This window comes from Canis lupus, chromosome 18, assembly GCF_048164855.1.
Source record: "Canis lupus baileyi chromosome 18, mCanLup2.hap1, whole genome shotgun sequence".
NCBI classification, from domain to species: Eukaryota; Metazoa; Chordata; class Mammalia; order Carnivora; family Canidae; genus Canis; species Canis lupus.
Window position 1 is genome coordinate 27,526,653 of NC_132855.1, and position 20,200 is coordinate 27,546,852.

At 34.6% G+C, this 20,200-nt stretch overlaps 1 long non-coding RNA gene across 1 annotated transcript; it reads left to right on the forward strand.

Moving 5' to 3' along the window:
* Nucleotides 1-2,497: 2,497 nt before the first annotated feature.
* LOC140609500 (uncharacterized) lies at nt 2,498-19,592 on the forward strand. Its single transcript, XR_012011321.1, has 4 exons — nt 2,498-2,563; nt 17,394-17,477; nt 17,620-17,889; nt 19,463-19,592. It is a non-coding gene; the product is annotated as an uncharacterized lncRNA (long non-coding RNA).
* Nucleotides 19,593-20,200: the final 608 nt, after the last annotated feature.

Below are 20,200 nucleotides of genomic sequence, written 5' to 3' on the forward strand. Positions count from 1 at the left end.
TTTCTCTCTTTTCCTTTCTAGCAAAACTCTTCAAAATACCTGCCTATATTCACAGCACAGTGTGTGGCATATAATAGGACTCGATAAATATTTGTTCAATAAATGAATGAAGAACAGTACCATATTTAAGATGTAGTATCATTATATTCCATGTTTTGGTTTATCACTACCCTAACTTAACTTACATATTCAATATAAATGTTTCGACATCTACCACATATGGTGGCAATATTCTGAGCTAAGAGCTGTTTGTGTATGGTTGTGCATGTGATGTGTGCCCATGTGCACACATGTGCGCACATACGTGCACACCACATGCACACATGTACATATGGATGTGTAGGGAAAAAGAGTATATCCTACCATTGCAGCCCTCAAAGATCTTAATAGCTTATATGTACAAAATTTAACTACAACACAAGGCAGTCTGGTAAATGCAACAGACATATTTATTTGTTCCTTCCACATATATTTGTTAAGTATTTCCAAAGAGCCTGCACGAAGAAAAGCAACAGAGAGTAGACAGAAATAAAAAGCAAAGCAAGACCATAGGGGTTAAGTGGCAGTATTCTAGATATATTTAAGAGTTGTATCAGTAGCAGGTTGAACTGGACTTAAGAAAGTTAATAATAGACAAGAAAAGAAAGAGGATTTTAGTACATTTAGAAAAATAAGGAGAAATAAAAATGTAATAGGTAACATTGCTAAGCAAAAGCACCTGAAAAAGTGCAGGCAGTAAAATATCCCATGTAAAGAAGCATTTGCTTCAGTCACTCCCTAGAGAAGAAAGATATTTTTGTTCTGAATACATAGTATGCAGCAAAGACACAGACTCCAGAAAATTTATTTCAGGCATGAGGGGGGAAAAAAGCCAAATACCAAGAAAAATATGTTCCAGACTATGATGATCAGATCAAATCATATTTTTACGAAATACTATGTGGGAGCATCCTGTATGGCTTTTTATCCTAAATTTTTTTAAGACCAAACTAGCCAAGTTTTCATATGGAATTTTTGCCCTGTTTTGAGTCTATAATGGTAGATATTATAGAATTGTCAAAAGAGGTTAACTTCAATTTTAGACCACTTACATTTTTATGCATTTTAAAAATCACTCAACAGGAATATCTAACATTAACTCTGTAAAGCTTTTCACTTTGAAAAAAGTGTTAGATATCTTGTAAAACTACACGGTTTATTATTTGTGACTCTAATAGAAATGCTGTGAGGCATGTTTGTTTGCCTGTTTAAGTGATAAATAAAACGTGTCCTAATGTGGTAACCATATGGGCCTCAGAAATTACCTGCTGTTCAAATACTTCTGAATGTTTTATTTAGATCAATATTTATGTTTCAAAATAAATATGCAGATAATTATCAAGACAACGAATCGGTTCAAAATTAACTAAAACATTCAGAGAAAAAAAAATGTAAAGAAATGGTATATCCTCTTTTCAAGTACATGGACAAATGTTAGCAAGCTCTGAGAAACTGTTCAACTTGGGCTTTGGCTCCTCCTAATTCACCTGAGCCCTGATGTGATTGCATCGGTTTGCTGTGATGTCTGCAATGCTTGTACTATCTTCAGAACACACTCTCAAATTCATTATGTATTAAAAGAAAAGAAATAGAGAGGGAGGGAAGGAGGGAGGGAGAGACAGACTGAGAGAGAGAGAGAGAGGGACTGAAGGAGGAAGGGGGAGAGGGAGGGAAGGAGGAAAGGGGAGAGGGCAGAAAACAGAAAGAAAGAAAAAAGAAAAAAAACAAAACAGCCCTTCTCTGCAGTGAGGAAGGATTAGGATGGGCTGGTCCTAACAGACACAGAGTGGGCTCAGAAGCAGAACACCTATAAATTCACATTTTATTAGCCTGGTTCACATCCTGCTCGACTCCTCTCTCACCCCGCAAGAGAAAATTCCTGTTTACATGTACAATCTCCTTGGGACCATGGAGGAGTATGAATTGTGCTCTATGAAAAGAACTGCAGTCATATGTGGGGAAAGTAAGCTTAATATGACCTGTGAGGGCTGTACATCTCCTCATCTAAATTCCTCTTAAGAGATCTACCAGCATCAGTCCAGTGAATTCAAACAGGAACCTCCTGTGAGCATCAGTTACTTTCAAAAGTTCTACAGTTAATAAACCAATAAAACTGACAGTTGTGTATGAGTGACATTCTTATTTTTAAAAATAAAGATAGACTAGCATGACTAGAGAATAAAGATAGCTCTATATTCTTAATGAAGCTGGATCTTAGAAACATATACTGAGGGATTTTTTAATCTGTTTTGCTATATAAGCAAATATTCCTATTCATAGGAGTTCTATTCTATAGGAGACTGAAATTAAATGACTTTTCAAAGTAACCTAAAAGAAAAAATAACATGACGCACAAAGAATCATAGCTGTCAAAATGTTCTATCCAATCTGTTACCCATGGTAAAGATTCTGAGAATTAGTTACAAAAATATGAGGTTCTTAAAGATGCATTGGTGGAATTCAAATAAGATGTCACAAATATATCATGCAACTCTATCTCTAGTTGCTTCACTTCATGTTTCAGGTAAACTGTTTTCTTCGAATCACCCTCTACTGACATGAGAAGCCTTAAGAACAGCAAACCATAAGGACAGGGGTAGGAATCTGAAGATGGTTCAAAAGTGAATTTTCTAAAGCCAGTTTTGAAGAGCTTTAAAGAAAATAACAGGCAGTCACCTTACACTGTTAGTTTACATTTGATGTGATTTTAAGGCAGAAGGGTTTAGAGTACTTGACATCTTTAAATCTCTTCTAGCACTTATTATTTTATTTATTTCATTAATGAATATATAGCCTGCCTTGTTCCAAAAGTACTTGCAGTTGCTTAGAAAACTCCAAATGGTAAAATAAAATTTTAAATTAGGGAAACCAGGGAATAGACAAAATGAGGCTCATATATTATGAAAAAGCCAGAGAGTAAGAACTCAGAAACTATATGTAAATTTCTGCAAAGGAATTAAAGGTGGACCATAAATTCAGTTCCAAATCCTCTATCAGACAAACTGAAGTGAGAAATATGATCAGTTATATTATCATCATGCGTAAGATAAAAAACATATCAGCTATCACAGAGAAACACACATTTTCCTACACTGAAGTCCACACAAAATTCTCCCACAGTTCCTCTTACAGGGAAGACTGAGGAACTTTAGAAACATCATCCTCAGTAATATCACTACATCACAACAGAGCTGTTTTTCTTACTGTGGCTGCCCTACCATGTTCGCAGGAAATTCACGCCAAAGCACAATATCATAAGCGTGGTTTCAAAGGATTGCCAAAACCACACGATCTATGCACACAGTTTCTGTTTGTCTCATTTTATCCAGGGGTAAATTTGAATGCTATTTAGCACACTAGATGAACTAAAATCCTTCAGGCAATCTTTTTGAATATCACTTTTCAAAAACCAAGTTGTGATAAGGGTTATAGTCTCTGACAATAGCCTGGAGTATAGGGATTGTATATGGATGATCCTGATTGACAGTTTGTCCAATCCTGTTCCAAAATCTCTTCTATCGGAAAATACAAGATACTAGTCTGAATCATTTTCCAGCCCAACTCCACTGATAAGTATACAAAGGCAATATCTTCAGTTAAGGCTAATATTATTTTAGGAAATAATTCTGGTTGTGCTACAGATACATTGTAATGCAGTACATGTAACACTAGAATTTTAACTCCTCAAAAGTGGGGATCTTTGTTCATTTTCTTTAATGCTATCTTCTCAGTGACTAGAAATAGCATTGGGCATATAGTTGATACTCAACAAGAATATTTTTTGTTGTAAGTATTCGCTAGAAAAATGATAATAATAAAACTCCGAAGAATCTGTGGTGATTAATAATTGAACTACATTTTTTATTCACAAAGCCTATATTTACATTTAATAAATAGTAGTATGTGACATCTTTACTGTCTACAGATAATGCTTTATGAATATTTGGACTCAAGCATGCCTTATGCTAACTTGAATGTAACCCAGGGACCCATGATCCATAGCTGGTAAGCACTGGATAAGAGTGTTGCTTCTATTATTTGGACCTTAAAATGTTATCAGAGGATTCCTCAAATTTCCCACCAAAGCTGTAGAAAAATGATGTGGTTAAAACGAGTGTGAGTGGGTTACAACCTCCGCAGACCTATATCTCAATCATGGTTCCACCATTTTCTAGCTGAATGGCCTTAGGAAATGCAATTTGCTTCTCTGGAGTCTCTGAAAAGAGTATAATTATATATGCATCAACCAAGTGTTGTGTGGAAAAAAGAATTGCTATATATAAAGAGTTTCACACATAATAAGAGTTATTTGGTAAAGTGTTCCTGTCTTTCCAACAGATGTTAGATGGATATCAAAAATTAATTCATAAGACCGCTCTTGTTTCCTTATTAGAAATTCATTTCATTAGCATCTTTTGCTGTTCTCTACAGCAAGAGGATCTAAAACCAGAACATTTGAAATCACTGTCTGATTTGCCAGGGGATTTTGTATGAACTCTGACTCTTACGGCGTTAAGATTCAGACTCCAAGTAAATTTAATCTCTGGATTTCTCTTACAGTGTTCATGAAACTCCTCCTATAATCAATGCTCTGAACTTAAAGGTATAAAACAAAGGAAAAATTAATAAAAGATAAAAGATTTTCTATAGTTCTCACATTTTTCCATAAATGTTATTCACTTAGTGACCTACTTCCATACCAGACCAGAAGGACAAATAGTATCCTTGACGTTTCCTAGTAAAATACTGACAATCAACATGACACTAACAAATGAGCATTGCCATAGATTTTTACCTAATATTTTGTTTAGGGTCACCCAAAAGAAAATCTAAGTTATCAGTGACCCATTAGTGTATCTGTATAACAGGGATTACAAGGATCTCTTTCATCTTTTCCTTTTCTTGCAGCACCAGACAATAGTCTTTTTATTGTGGTTATTACCGACATTAATGCAAATATTTCTGACAAGTGGAAAATCTCCTTGTAATTAAATTTCTGTTGAACCTTAATGTTCTGTTTTTCCCTAAAGAAAGTCCCTGTTTAACAGATTTCAAGCTGTGATAATAATATTTTCTTCCTATGTTATCAACATTCGTAATCTATTTTCTTTCTTGGATAGCACTCAAAATAGCTGTAAGATTTAAGAAAACTAGAAAAGGTACTTTTTTCAAAGTTTGGGTGAATTGTTCTTGAATATCAATGTAGAGTTTTGGTAGAATGAAGAACAATAGCAAACATAATGTAATAACTTTGAGCTGGAAATTAGTCTCAGCAAATGTTATAGTCTAGAAACTGCTGACTTTTCAGAGGTGGATGGGGAAGGAAGGGGAGAGGAGAAATTTAAAAAATGGAATTTATATGTGCTTTGAGATCTATATAGCCTTTGTTATTTAAGTTATAACTTTTGAATATGATACATATAAATTCTGAAAATAATCTCATTGAACTCACTTCTGTGTTTTTGTTTTGACTGTTTTACTTAAACAAGAATAGCCTTAGTTTAAATTTGAAGTAGCTAATTAACACATTTGTGGAAATAAAACATAAGCTCCCCCCAGATAACCACATTTGAGCCAACTATGTATGGTAAATTCCTTCATAAATAAGTTCATGACAGATAAAAGTCAGCTTTTTACTTTTTTTTCTTTTTTAATTTTATGATAGTCACAGAGAGAGAGAGAGAGAGAGGCAGAGACACAGGCAGAGGGAGAAGCAGGCTCCATGCACCGGGAGCCCGATGTGGGATTCGGTCCCGTGTCTCCAGGATCGCGCCCTGGGCCAAAGGCAGGCGCCAAACCGCTGTGCCACCCAGGGATCCCCAAAAGTCAGCTTTTTAAATCCTGATATTTCATATTCTAACACATCTATTTTGAGCCTTTTGTACTTTTGTTTGTTTTGTTTTGTTTTGAAAATAGATCCTTTCAAATAAAACCAGTTTTCTTCAATTCCAGCCGAATAACTGATGTCATAAAAAAAAAAATAGGTTACAGTCTGTAAAACATTTATGGAAAAAATTCTGTTGTGTCCTCTGTCCCAATCAATACTTATAAAACATCGATGTGATAATAAAAACTGTTGCCAAAACAACTAAAGCCATAGAAGTTTTGTAAACTTTAGTCTTATCTAGTGTCACTAACCGAACCAAATTTGGCAAGTACTCACACCAACAGGGATGTCTGGTCTCAGACAAAGCTGGGTGGGGAAATGACATTCATTGAGTTCAGGTAAGGAGAAAAATTTAGATATCAAGATTTGTGTTTAACAAATGAAAAGAATGGCCCCAGAGAAGTTAAATGACTTTATCAAAGTGTTAAGCTATTTTGTAATTATACAAGAACAACAATTTAATGAAGGTTATTAACTTCTAGTCCAATAGTCTTTATCCCATACTGTTCTTCAATAGACATCTCTTGCTAGAACATTTTTTTTCTCCTTTTTATGTTCTTTTAAGTAGGCTCCATGCCCAATCTGGGGCTTGAACTCATGACCCTGAGATCAAGAGTCATATGCTCTACTGACTGAGCCAATCAGGTGCCCCTAGAACATTTTTATTCATAGTTGTTTTACAGTTATGTGAATGGAGAATCCAAACTGCCCAGATGGAAATCAAGTTTTATTTTGTTTTTTAAGTACTGGCAATTCTTTCTTCTGCTGCATCTGCAAAACTAAATCACAGTCCCTGCAGAGATAAGCTATCAACTCACTGTGGACGTCAGGAAAATGTATCTGTAGAACATTTGATGAAAGAAGGATTTATAGTTTATCACAAGCCACTTAAATGGCCAAGTGGTAGGATAGTTCAGAGACTTCTGGTTTTCATTAATAGATAAACTTATAAAACTTGCTCCCATTTCAAAGATGAACTGACTATTTGTAATCCTTAAACAAATAAAAATAGCCAGGAAAGAGACTCAGAGGGTCAACAGACTTCAAATGGACCTGCTTGGGTTATTAGCACTTTCACCAACAGATGTGCCCTTCAATGAAGACAGAAAATTTAAGTTCCTGTTAAAGGCACCTTTAAAGTTGAAACAAGAAGCCACACCGTCTTGATCACAAATATTCAGCAAATTTTGCTACCACAATGATTAATAATGGACTTATCAAAGAAATATTTCCATGTACTAACTGCTAATATTTCACTCTGCTAGTTCTCATTCTAGGCTCTTGGTGATCCTCTTTGAAAGCAACACTTTTTTAAATTCCCAATCTGCTAATGCCATCAGAAAGAGAATGTGCCCTCCTAAAGGAAAACTTCATGTGTCCCCAACCAGTTGCATCCAATCAGAAAGCCCAACTCCTAACTTATCAAAACTGAATGATGATCTCCAGCTAAAGTCTTGTTTCTGGTACCATATACCCGTTCCCGGGAATTTTCAAGAACTAATTCCCAGGAGAAAGAAATCATATTCAGCAGTATTCAGCATCCCCTAGTCCTGTGAGGAATTAACGTTCTCTGAAATCCTTTCTCCCTTACCCCTCCTACACGCACACATTCCTTGGTAGGTAGCGTTTAGCGAACTGGAAAAAGATGAGGGACAACTTTTAAATCTTTTTTTTTTTAATTTTTATTTATTTATGATAGTCACAGAGAGAGAGAGAGAGAGAGAGGCAGAGACATAAGCAGAGGGAGAAGCAGGCTCCATGCACCGGGAGCCTGATGTGGGATTCGATCCCGGGTCTCCAGGATCGCGCCCTGGGCCAAAGGCAGAGGCTAAACCGCTGCACCACCCGGGGATCCCGAGGGACAACTTTTAATGGCAGAAAATTAATCTCTCAGTCGCAGAATTAACCAAGAAATGTGTGGGCCTTCTACAGTATGGCTTTACACCAAATGCATGACAATTACTTGTTTCCTAAGTAGTTTGTTTTGTTTTGCAAGAATGTGAAGCTCAAGGTTGCTAATTACAGTCATACCACCTACAATGTAACATCCGGCTACTTAAGTAAGGTTTGGGGATTCCTTCTTCTCATCAGTAAAACAGGTATAAAAAGAGTACCCACTTTTATAAGGTTATCATGTAAGCACAGATGAGATTGTATATATTTACTGCTTAGCATACTGCTCAGTAAACATTAGCATTCTCACTGGATACCTTTATTTTTTCTAAAAAAAAATTTAAACGATATTCCAAATACTGTATTTGGGGGCACATTTACAAATCAGACCCAAGAAAAGAAATGCTCCATGGCTCTCTACATCATGCTTCCTATAATGCATGTTATTTATGTGGCCAAAGTTATAAACACTCTTAGAGTATATGTTCCTGATATTAAATATGCAGTTATGTGGACAAAGCTTGCCACAGAATGGGTATCTAAAAATATATAATGTAACTAAAGGAAATATAAGGGCATGGAGGAAAAAGGTTAATATATGAAAAGAATGCTTTAAGTCCACTGAACTTTTCAAAAGTAGGACATGGGTTCAGCTCAGTGTTCTAGCAGCCAATGCAAATAAGCTAATGTTATGAAATGAACCACCAAGTTTAAATGGTAGAAACACGGTAGATACTGAGGATAGGAAAAGTGATTTTTTTTTTTAGCCAAACACTAGTGATTACTATAATTCTACTAATACATTCAATCCTAATGATAAACTATAAAACTGTCTAAGGACAGCAACAAATAATATAACAGGAATTTATCCGTGGATGAATGAGACGATATTTAGGAAAAGAAACTATCCTGTGGAATTTGAAAAAGCAACATATTATTTCTCAGCACTGTTGACTAGCATATATTTAAATCTAATATTAAAATTATTATATAGCACCATAGTATTTTGATTGCTATGTCTCTCTATTCCTTATAACTGATGTCTAATATGCAACTCATATGCATTTAATCAGTACATTGAGGTAAGGTTTCTAACATTTTTGTAAATTCTGGTTTTAGTCTAGGCATACCACATTATATCATGTTCTTCCAAAGCACTCTCTAAAACAGCAATTTCTGAGAAGTGAATGATTTAGGGATTTCCTTAGAGGAAATCTATTCTTAAATTTTCATCTCTGTCTCTATCTCACTCCAGCTTCGAATTAAAACTGGATTCTTAAATCTAGAATTTACTCTGCCGATGTATAAATGTAGAAGGTACTACTAAAATCCTTAGGAATCTTATTGGCTTTACAATATCAAACAATATGGTTATATTATAACAACATGATAACGTAACCTTGAACATATCTTCTGTATAATATTATACGCAAAAAAGAACTAAGCTAAAAAAGTAAATTATGTATATCCTGAGTGTTACTATTGTAGATAAGTATATCAATAAAACAAGCTATAAATATTTTTCTCTGTAGTTGAAGTCGAGAAATAGAAAAGTAATTTTCCATCATTTTAAATCTAAATTCACATGAGAAATTGTCAATATCTGTGAGTTACTGCATCTAAATTCTCTGTTACCTTAAATAGAACATAACATTGGAGATGTTTACTGAGAATTCATCTTTTCATCACGTAGCTCTTTCTTTAATGCTTGTTTAGGTTTTGACCAATCAGGATAACTTAAGAACATCTCAAAATAGAGATACTGTTCCTTGATCTTTTACTGCCCAAACTCTTCTTTTATTTACTTATTTTGAGTGAGGGGTTTGGAGAAAAGGACTAATCATTGCTAATGAATTTGGTGCTGGTGAAAAATGCCAGATGGGCAGTCAAGAGACTGAAGTTCTTTTATTCACAGGCTACAGCAGAGCATTTTCCCTGTTAAACATTGCTTTCAGATGCAACTTGGAGTACAAAGTTATCTGGCATTCCCAGACCTGTACAATCTCTTCCTCATTAATCAGCATTTTCACATTTCATCAAGTATCATTTCTGATAGGCATATTCCGGCTACACAGAAATCACCATTTCTCATTACTCATTTCTCAGACAGCTTTGCAAAAATAGGGATTTTACATTAGCATTGGCTATTGGCAGGAAGGTTATATAGTGCTGAACGAAAATTAATTTAGGGAAAACACAAAAATATATATGATGATCTGTTTTATTCCTTCAGTTATCTAATTTAGAACAGATTTATGCCAAACTAGTAGATGGTTTTGTATGTACTGAGTCAATCTGCCCAACATAGAGCATTCCTGATTTTAAAAAAATAGAAAATTCATATTGGCTTATAATGGTATTCCCAATTATTACGCCAAGAGAAATGTCCAATTAGAGTGAAATGTCAATGGACATGCCACAATTAATTTTCTATAACTGAAAAAAAAATTTTTTCTATAACTGTTATTTCTTCAGAATAAACATTTTAATTGTGTCTACAAAGTACTAGTTTCAAAGCCTGAAAGATATGTTTTTATTTTTTTAAAAAACTAAAACCCTCAAGGACTTAGATAACTTGCCTGAGGTTATCCAGATAATAGACAGAAAGAATCATAATAAACTTGAATCTGTATAAACATGAAGTCTACGCCATACTATTTCTCTGTTCTCAATCTGTATCTCTAGACCAGATCTCTAGTCTCATGTGTCCAACTATCTTTGGGATACTTTTCAATTTACTGTATGTCGAAAATTGAATTTAATATTCACTCACTAATCAGCTCCCATTCTATAATTTGTACCAGTTACAAATATTTTTGGAGTCACATTTTTTTTTTATCATTTACAACACTAGTATTCAAGCATTCAATTTTCCGTTTTTTCTACAAAATTCTTTTTGGTTTGTTTCTTTTTTTAAGATTTTATTTATTAATGAGAGACCCACACAGAGAGAGAGGCAAAGACACAGGCAGAGGGAGAAGCAGGCTCCATGCAGGCAGCCCAACATGGGACTAGATCCCGGGACTCCAGGATCATGCCCTGGGCTGAAGGCGGCGCTAAACTGCTGAGCCACCCGGGCTGCCCTTCTTTTTGGTTTATAGCAATAATAGCAATAATATTATAGCAATAATATTTCAAGAAAATATTTAAATTACACTCCTCTTTAAACACCACGATGTCAAAATACATATGGCAATCAAGACTAGGAGTGCATACTCTAAAATAAAAATTCTTGTATTTGAGTAGAACAATTAAAAGTGATATTTCTCCTTTTCTCAGAATAATATTTAATATTATACCTTTGCAAAAACAAAAAATACCAAGTAGTGCATTCTCTTTCTATTGCCTCTACCCCTATGCTACTACCTCTTCAGGCCCTTGTCATTCAAGTTTGCTACATACTCTGTTCCCCGTCCAACAAGCCATTGCACAAAACTTTATGCACTTGATCTTCTTTAAACAAATATTTTTAAGACTAGATCCTATCTAAAAAATGTCAGCAATTGTTCCAGGCATAAAACATTGCTGGAAAACAAAGACTCTCCATAACCTTGGCTTACCTTCTGTTTCCAGCAGCATCACTCCTGTAGAGTACTTCTCTCCTGCTAGCTATCACAAGTTTCTTACTCCCATTCTTTCTTTATGTCTGAAAAGCTGTTGCCACCTTTAAGTAATCTTTCTCTGAGCATTAGTTAACATGCCAAGTCCTTTGTAAGTCCTTCTCCAAGCCTTACTTTCTGCTTCATACATATCTTAAGAATAAAGTTTATACCACATATTTAAATACTGGTTTACTCAATGCTGTCTTGTATTATTCCCTTTATATTTTTTTGCATGTTTTCTTGAGACCAGGAAATGGGTCTTATTGCCCTTCTCTTGAACATTCAAGAGCATCCAAGAGCATTCAATTTAAAAAGAAAAGCATTCAGTAAATAGGAAAAGATTAATAAAGTCTGATTTGTGGACTGAGAATAAATGCTGCCTTCTATAGCAGAAATTTATTTTAAACACAAAAAAAGTGACTTTTCAAAGATTTCATTAATTTTCTTTCAATTCAAATATCAGCACATTAGAAAATTTAAAAGAAAAGCAAGATTGAATAAAGTGTGAGTTATTAACCTTACTAGGTTAGGTTCTGGATTTGGGAACATTACAGTAATTTCCTATCCAGACAACTTCCATGGTTAAAATATATATATTTTTATATAAATATATACTTATATATTTTAAATTCTGCATCTTTATAAAATGAAACCTAAGTAATTTAACTGGTGTTTGAATGTTGATTAAAATAAATTTAAAATTCTATTATTAAATTTTGCCAGAATAATGGACTCTTAGAGACCCTATGTTACCACTTTAAGTAATTTTTAAAAATATTCACTGCATAATAAAAGCAAATACTGTTCTTATGTATTTAATGCTACTAACTTTATGACAAACTACTGACATTAAGATTTTTAAAAATTTATTGCCAAATATAGGCACTTCTTATATACCTAGCAAGGTTTGCAAAACTAAAAGAAAAGGAAATGAGCATATGAAAACACACAAAAAAAATGAAAAATGAGCCAAAACAAATCTAAGTTTTCACAAATGTTATAAAAAGCATCAAAACCTTATAACTTATTACCCAAATCTCTATTCTGGACTACAAAAATTTTAATAAAGTAATGTATAAAGTAATTAAATAAAAGAGATAAAATGCCTAACATCTATACAAGCAGATAGTTCAACTCTAACTCTATCATTAATAGGTATGTACCTTGGACAAGTTCATTAATATCACTGAACTTCCAGTTCCTTCATCTGAAAAAAAAAAAAAAAAAGAAAGAATTCTTATCTGTTAGCATGATGGGAATTAAATGTGGAGGTATATGTGAAGTCTCTAGAAAAGTGAATTGATGCACATGAATCACTGATATTTTTATTGTCTTTACCAGATCAATGAGATTGTAAAACGATCAACGATATAGAACTGGAGTTGACTTTTACTGCTTCAGACTCCCTGTTAGATATTTTTACACACTTTCCTGAACTCATTGTTTAGCTTTGTATGTTTATACTGTACATACAAGAAATATGGGTATCATTTCTAAGTGGCAAGAACATAGCCTCTGTTCCCAGGTTATTCTTCACGTGCCTAAGTACACTCCTTGCTTTTTAGTATGGCTTCCTCACCTCACTACATCCTTACCAGGCTCTGGGTTCCTAAGTCCTCAGTGTTTAATTCTCTGGGGTCTTCAGACTTTGCATTTGTTTTCTCTCCAGTATGATAAATGCATCTCCTGGCAGCCCCACTTGGGTCCATTAGAGTTGGAACCCCACTTGACCATTATCCATACAATGTTGCCAGGTTTTATTATCTATACAGCAATTTACCACTTTTTAAGGGACCAACTCAATATAATTTAGAGCTCTTTTTCTCTCTCATCTTCCATGGCAGAGCTATAGGGATTAACAGGCAAAAGAAGAATTATCAGATTCTGTAGATATGTAGGAAGGTGAACATATTATTCATCTCCTAGACATACATTCATTCTCCTCTCTGTTATAGAAAAATCAATAGTCACTTTGGTATAAGAAACATTGCTTTAATGACAAAAAATCAACAAAAGAACCTAAACTATATCACAGTGAACATTAGATTCACCCAGGGAGAGTTATAAAGTGCTTCTGCTTGATCCTAGCCCAAAACAGTTAAATAAGAATCATTTGGGAGCCAGTGTCCTGAAAGAAGGTGAACATGTGCATATCTGCTTACTGAAGCTTTCATGCATTCTTACTGACATGGCCACCAACCTGGCTTCCATCTGAGCAGACTAAGGTTTCAGGTTCTTGTATCTGAACAGACTTAACAGTTCCTGGGCAATGCCATTATGAATGTGTGTTTTCCGGGCTCTGAGAGAACTCCTTGGCAGTGGCTGTGGCAGATGCTAGGGACAACAGGTAATATAAAACTCTGCAAGTTTGATCGACTTTTATTTTAAGACAAAGTGAGTCAAGAAAATGCATTTTGGAAGATTAGTTTAATCCTGTTTTGTTCTTTGTGATAATAAAACCTTATCTTAGAATTGCTGTGAAACTGTTGTGAGTCCCTTTGACTATTTTGAAATTTCAGTAAAGTAGAAAACGAAACCATTTATTTACCAGAGTGATAAAACATGCATGCTTCACATGCAGTCTCTATACAGTTTTTCTTTAAATAGCCTAATGGGTTCTTTAGGTGCAGTTTAAGGAACTGATACCAATTCAAGTTACTTGAGCTGTGTTTATGTTAAGACTTAGTTTCCTTTCTTAAGTACTTTAAACATAGTAGGTTCAGTGGTGCTCAGTGCATCCAGACACTCAATAAATGCTTTTTGTTGATGATAGTGATGAAGTTGATTTTAACTTGGGTGTTCCTTCTCTTTACTTAACACAGAATGTTCTACTAAAGATCAGATCACAGGTTGTCTTATCAGTTTTATTTTTTTTCTCAAAATTACAGAATGTAGTTGTTATATAAGTCTATTTCTTCTTCATCTTCATTTTTTTCAATGTCAAATTTTTAAAAGTGGGGGGTGCATTTTCTTAATCTAAACCAAAATCTTCTATCAGTAAGATAGGTAATACACTCTTTTAGGCTCTATGCCTTGTTTTTCTTTTCCTCACTCCCCTGATCTTACTAAATAGCTGCTCTTCTGTTAGAAGCAGTGTTCCCACAGGTAGTGCTATGAAGGGGGGTTTGAGAGTCAGAGGTCAAAGGACTTGCTTTCATGTATGTAGCTCTAACTGTAACCCAATGCATCCCTTTCCCCTGAGCAAAGCATTTGTCTTCTCAGCATGAATTGTCCACATGCAGAGCAGAGTAGGACCCTGCATAAAATGCTGGAAGAACCACATTTGGAGAGTCAAAACTCACACTTGAGATTTAATTGTATTACAACTGATGAGAAAACAAATATTGAACCATGCCAATACGTCATTATATTTTGAAAATTTGAAAATACTACTTAAGTTCCAAAGAATAGATCTCAAAGATCTTACTTGACTACAGATTGCATGCAACAATGAGTTATGCACAGCTAGCTGTTGCAGTGGCTTCCCTATAAAACAAAGAATAGCCAAAAACACTACACAGACCCCTTCCAATCAAAGAGCCTGAGCTTTAAAAGTTAACTTTACTGCCTGATTCTGAAGTTTTCATTTTCCTTGCCAGACAGGTTCAAAAAGAATGTCTGTTTTCATTTCATCAAGCTTAATCCATACATAACATCCTTTCCCACTATTTACTAGACTACAGCTATCAAATGAAGATATGATGTCTGTGTTTGGGTTAGTTACTTTAAATTCTAATGACCATGATGTAATCACTGTAATCAAGAAAAGCTTGTCTGTCTTTAGATTTAGGTCCTTTGCCATTGGCCTGGCACACTTTTGAGCCTTTTCATTAAGCTAACCACAATTTTGCCTAATTTGTAATTATCAGCGAGCCTGCTTTACACAGTCTTGTGGCCCCAAATTAAAGTTTGTTCCATTGGTTTGTTGTGATGGTTGTCGTCCTGGCAAAACACTTTACAAATATTTGGATAAGAAAACCTTATCAGCAGTACATTTTTTACTATACTGATATGTTTGTGCAATTTTGTGTTTTTTTCAAATTATGCATTTTTTACAATTATAACTCAAGATTCTCCTTTGCCCTAGTAAATGTTTAGAGAAACTTGGACATTTAGAGAGTAGTTAAAAAAAAAAAGATGAAAACTGTAATGAGTATATACATGAATGTAAGATGTTTGTCTTAAAATCTGTGTTTTTTAAATAAGTTTTCATAAATAAAATGGAAATCATACACATTTTCCTAGTATGTAGAAAGTTTAGCTATTATAAAGAAAACCCCATGATGTCCCTATTCTAGGCACCAACTTTCCAAAATTATAAGATTATTCTTTTGCTTGTTCACTAAAAAAGGAAACATAAGATCTTCTTTCTCCTTTTTCCAGAGAAAAATACTTGCTAATGAATTTGGAAATCAAGGGCCATTAAATGATTTTGGTAAATTAACTACACGAGTTGATAAAATTTTGCTACTCAAATCCACTTAAAGCTCATTTAATCAGAGATACCCTAGAAAACATTACCGCTTAGCTACTTTCCTGGCATGGCCTTAAGTCAATGAAAATCTGAACTTAGATGCCCCCATACTTATTTTGCACATGTAGCATAGATTTTTTTTTCATTCTATTTGTTTGTTTGTTTATTTATTTATTTACTTATTTATTTATGTCTTCTAGGTTGCAAGGTGAGTAGACCAAATGGAGAAGGAGAGAATGATTTAGTTGCTAAATAACAGACCGGCAAAGACCAGGGATTTTTCAACTAAGGTCTGATAGGCTTCCAGTAGTGTCCTGGGAATGTGATAGAGAGAGGGAGTATTCTTGAACTCCCATGTACCTTTTTTTTTCCCACTTCTTTTAAACTGAAAGCTGTGAGGCTATTTAAATAAGAAAATGAATTATTTTTCTTCCCAGTATGTAAATAAGACTGTGGAAGGACTTTAAACTTACCAGTATCCTGTGATGCCTTTACTCCCCTGCCTCAACAATGCCAGAATAGAGATGGGTGGTCATCACTGACCCCCACAGGACACCATCCAGCAAAATTAAGTAATTAATCTACATTAATTAATCATTAGGTTGGTTGAAATAAATGGATTGCCATGTATATTTTTAAACAATAACCTCTTGGTAAATGCTGTTTCATTTTCCCCAATTAAAGTAAATCATGAAAGCCAACAGAAAGAAAGAGACAGCAGCATTAATTCAGCTTATTTAAACTAAACTCTCTGTAGAACTTGTTTTATACTGGTTTTAATTAAGTAATACTTTAAATACCTGACGTGAATGTCATCAATAGAACTAATTTCAGAAGGGCAACAGTGACATAGGCCCAGGAATAGAAGGGGAACCACAATTTTCCTAGGTGGGAATGGTGAAAACCAAAATAAAATATAACCCAATATGATAGATATAATAGGGTGTTTAGGTTAATAGGTGTGGTACATGTCTATTATAAAAAGTTGTTGTTGAAGCCATGCTTGTTAACCTTTAACCCTAGAGCCTTATTTAGCAGTTAACTTGCTTACCAGCAGGATATCTTTGTGATTTCTTAAGTAGGACTAAGCATAAAGTAGTAAGTCCTGACAGTGTGACAGGAAAGATAGAAAACAATTTCTCATGTTTCCTAGAACATATTTTTTGTGGCAACAAGTTCTTCCAGGAGAATTCTGGTAAACTGAGAAAAAAAATCATGTTTTTAATTTATACTAAGTGACAAGAAAACAACTATATCTGTTTCAACATTATCAAGTTGGAAAATGCAAAATTTTGAAGAACCATAGGCAAAGAAATTCAAAGAACCATGAAATTTAAGTGCATGCTTTTAATCTTTATTAACTTCTAGTAAATGTTCATCTTGTGTTTTTATGTGTGTATACATGCGTGAAATTGAGGTGTAAATTGATATAAATTGCATTTGTGCTTAGATTTTGTTTTCAACTTAAATGAATAAATTTTTTAAATTGACATTTCAGTGATACCCTTGAAAGAAATGGAGCGATTCTTCTCTGACACAAAACCAAGATTCTGATTCTCTGACCTAAGGAGACACAGACGATGTGGGTAACTCGTACAGATTTCTGTGGCGCCACGGGTTATACTTCTTCATCATATCTTCTCTCTTATTCTACTGATCTGTTATTTAATGCCCCATATGTTTAATTTAATTTGTATGTGTTTTTATGTGTTTTACTCCCCCAGATACTGTTATCTCCTTATGGGAATGGATCCCAGCAGCATCCAACACAATGCCTTGTGTATAGTGGCATCTTAAGGAAATATCTGTGGTCTTGGTTTGACTTAACTCTTACATTCTAAGGGTTTTGTGAGGCTATGAAGAAACTAAGAGCGTATGCATGTGTCATTTGCTGGGAAAGGACCTCGAACATCATGAGGAAAGTAATCAGGCAAATACAAGTGAAGAAATCATAGCTGTGTTTGAAGAGGAGGACATTTAGAAGATAATGAAAGGTGAGGCAGAAAATATGGGTTCAGTGGCCATTGTGGGGGCTGAGGTATAGGATTAAAGCACATATTTAGAAATGCAAAAGAGAAAATCATACCACAAATTCCAAAAATTTACCTGTGTTAGCTAAGTTTGATGGGGAACTACAGGAGTCAAAACTAAGTGAAGCCACGTTCCCTTCATCCCAAATGTACCAAACTCCTTTTGCAAATCCCGTTTCTCCAGTTTCTTCTCAAGGCAACTTTTAAACATGCAAGGCTTGTACATTGCAGGTCTGATATAAATATGCCATGAACTTTTTCTGATACCAAGAACATGGATTCTGAGGCTTTTAGACATATTGAACGACTTATCTTTTCACTCCAACTAATTTCTACTCTCTGAATCTAGAAGGCACTCAAAACACAAAATGATTTAATACAAATGATGTAATGCCATGTATATATTTTAGGCTTTTCCTTGCCAAAGTTCCACTTGAAAAAAAAAAAGAAGAAAGAAAGAAAAAGAAATTATTCTCAGAAGACACTGCACGCGATGAAAGCTATTTATATCCCTCCACCACTCCCCCTTTGCTCAAAATGAAAACCTCCTCTTAAAAGCTTGTCAACAAATGTCTCAGAGTGGTACAGTAAAGAATCCTTGTTTTTAATGTGTCACAGTTAATAACAATGCTTGCATTTATTGCCTCCATAAAGAACAAATAGTCTCTGATTATGTAAACAAAATCAACATTTGAAGCCTCGGTGTATTTATGTTGTCTTAGGAATATACTAGCAAACCAAGATTATGTGTTGAAGGAGTTGAAGTTACTGTAGTTAATTCAAGTCCATTCACCTACAGATTTTGATTAGGTGGAAAAATTAATGTATAATCTTTACTAATTTAAGGACATGGATATACCTTCACAATGGTACGTGAAATTAATTTTATTCTTAAAGGAAACAAAGAAAACATACATGATTCCTCTCAATATTAATCCCCCCAAATTAACAAACTTATTGAAATGAAAACTGTGATATTACAAAGAATTGTAACTAATGAATGAACATAAAAATAGCAAACAGCAACGTTTAAGACATTTGCTGTTCTTATTTTAGAAGATGACTGCACAAAGCCAGCCTAAAGAGGGGGATAAGATTTCACATTTTATTGGCGTTTAGGGAAACTTTATACTCTGTCTCTGGAAAATCAGAAAGGGAAGTGGTTATAAGGAATCCACATAATAATGTATGGGAAAGCCAACTAGAATTTACAAGGGAGGGGACTCTGCTGGTGAATCAAAGAGCTGCCAAGTCACATGTTGCACAATTTATTAATCGTGGGCTGTTCCACCAGCCAGCAGTTTCTCCATTTTCTCCTCATTTATGACTCTATTCCCACTAAGCCAGTAAATTATTTTTGGTGCAAAATATGTGTTATGAGTGAAAACACAACACAGGACAAAATGAGAAGAAAGTAAACATTTGGCAGCTTTCAAAAGCAGGTGGAGTAGGTCCAGGCTGTACATTGTCTACATTTTGAGATTTTGATTTTGGCTGGAGAATGGTATTTTGTTGTTAAATGCTGCACAAATCTCAGTTTGGTCTTCAAGGAACAAGGACTCAGCATCGTTTTGAAGTCCAATTACTGGGGATTCGCTGGCACGAAGAAATGGTATGTGCCCTTGACCCTGTTCCCGTTTCCCACTGTGATTGTGAGTAAAAGAGGTTTATAGACAACTACTGACAGAAAAGATTTTTCCAACAGCCCTCTTGAAGATTCTCTTTAATCACTTTGAAAAAGGCCAAACACATATGTGTTGCCATTATTATGTTCTACCTGGGTGTGAATTTCTAATTTACAAAAATATAAATCATCTATATAATCTCTTTCTTTGAAAAAAAAAAGACCTTCATGCATGGCTAATATTTTAAGGCATTGCATGTCAAACGCATGAGATTTTCTAAACCTGCATAATATTGGACAGGAGGTTTGCCCTTGGGCTTCTCACCCTAAATGCTACTACCCTCAATCCAAAACTAAGGTACTGCTGACTATGGTAATTTGGGCTAAGTTGATGGTGGAGAGGAAAATTTTAAGAATTTATGTAATATTTGTTTCTCTAAATGTAATGCAATGGATTGAAGAAACAATATCTCCCTTCCAAATTATATCAGATGCCTTTTCCCCATGACAAGCCTGCATGCCATGGTGTTCTACAGCCTCAATTAATCTCCCTGGAAGAGGACTATAGAAAAAGGTACATCCATTTATCCCTATACTCACCAGAAAAATCATATTTTTAAAAGCCTTCCGAATGATCACTATCTGCCTAAG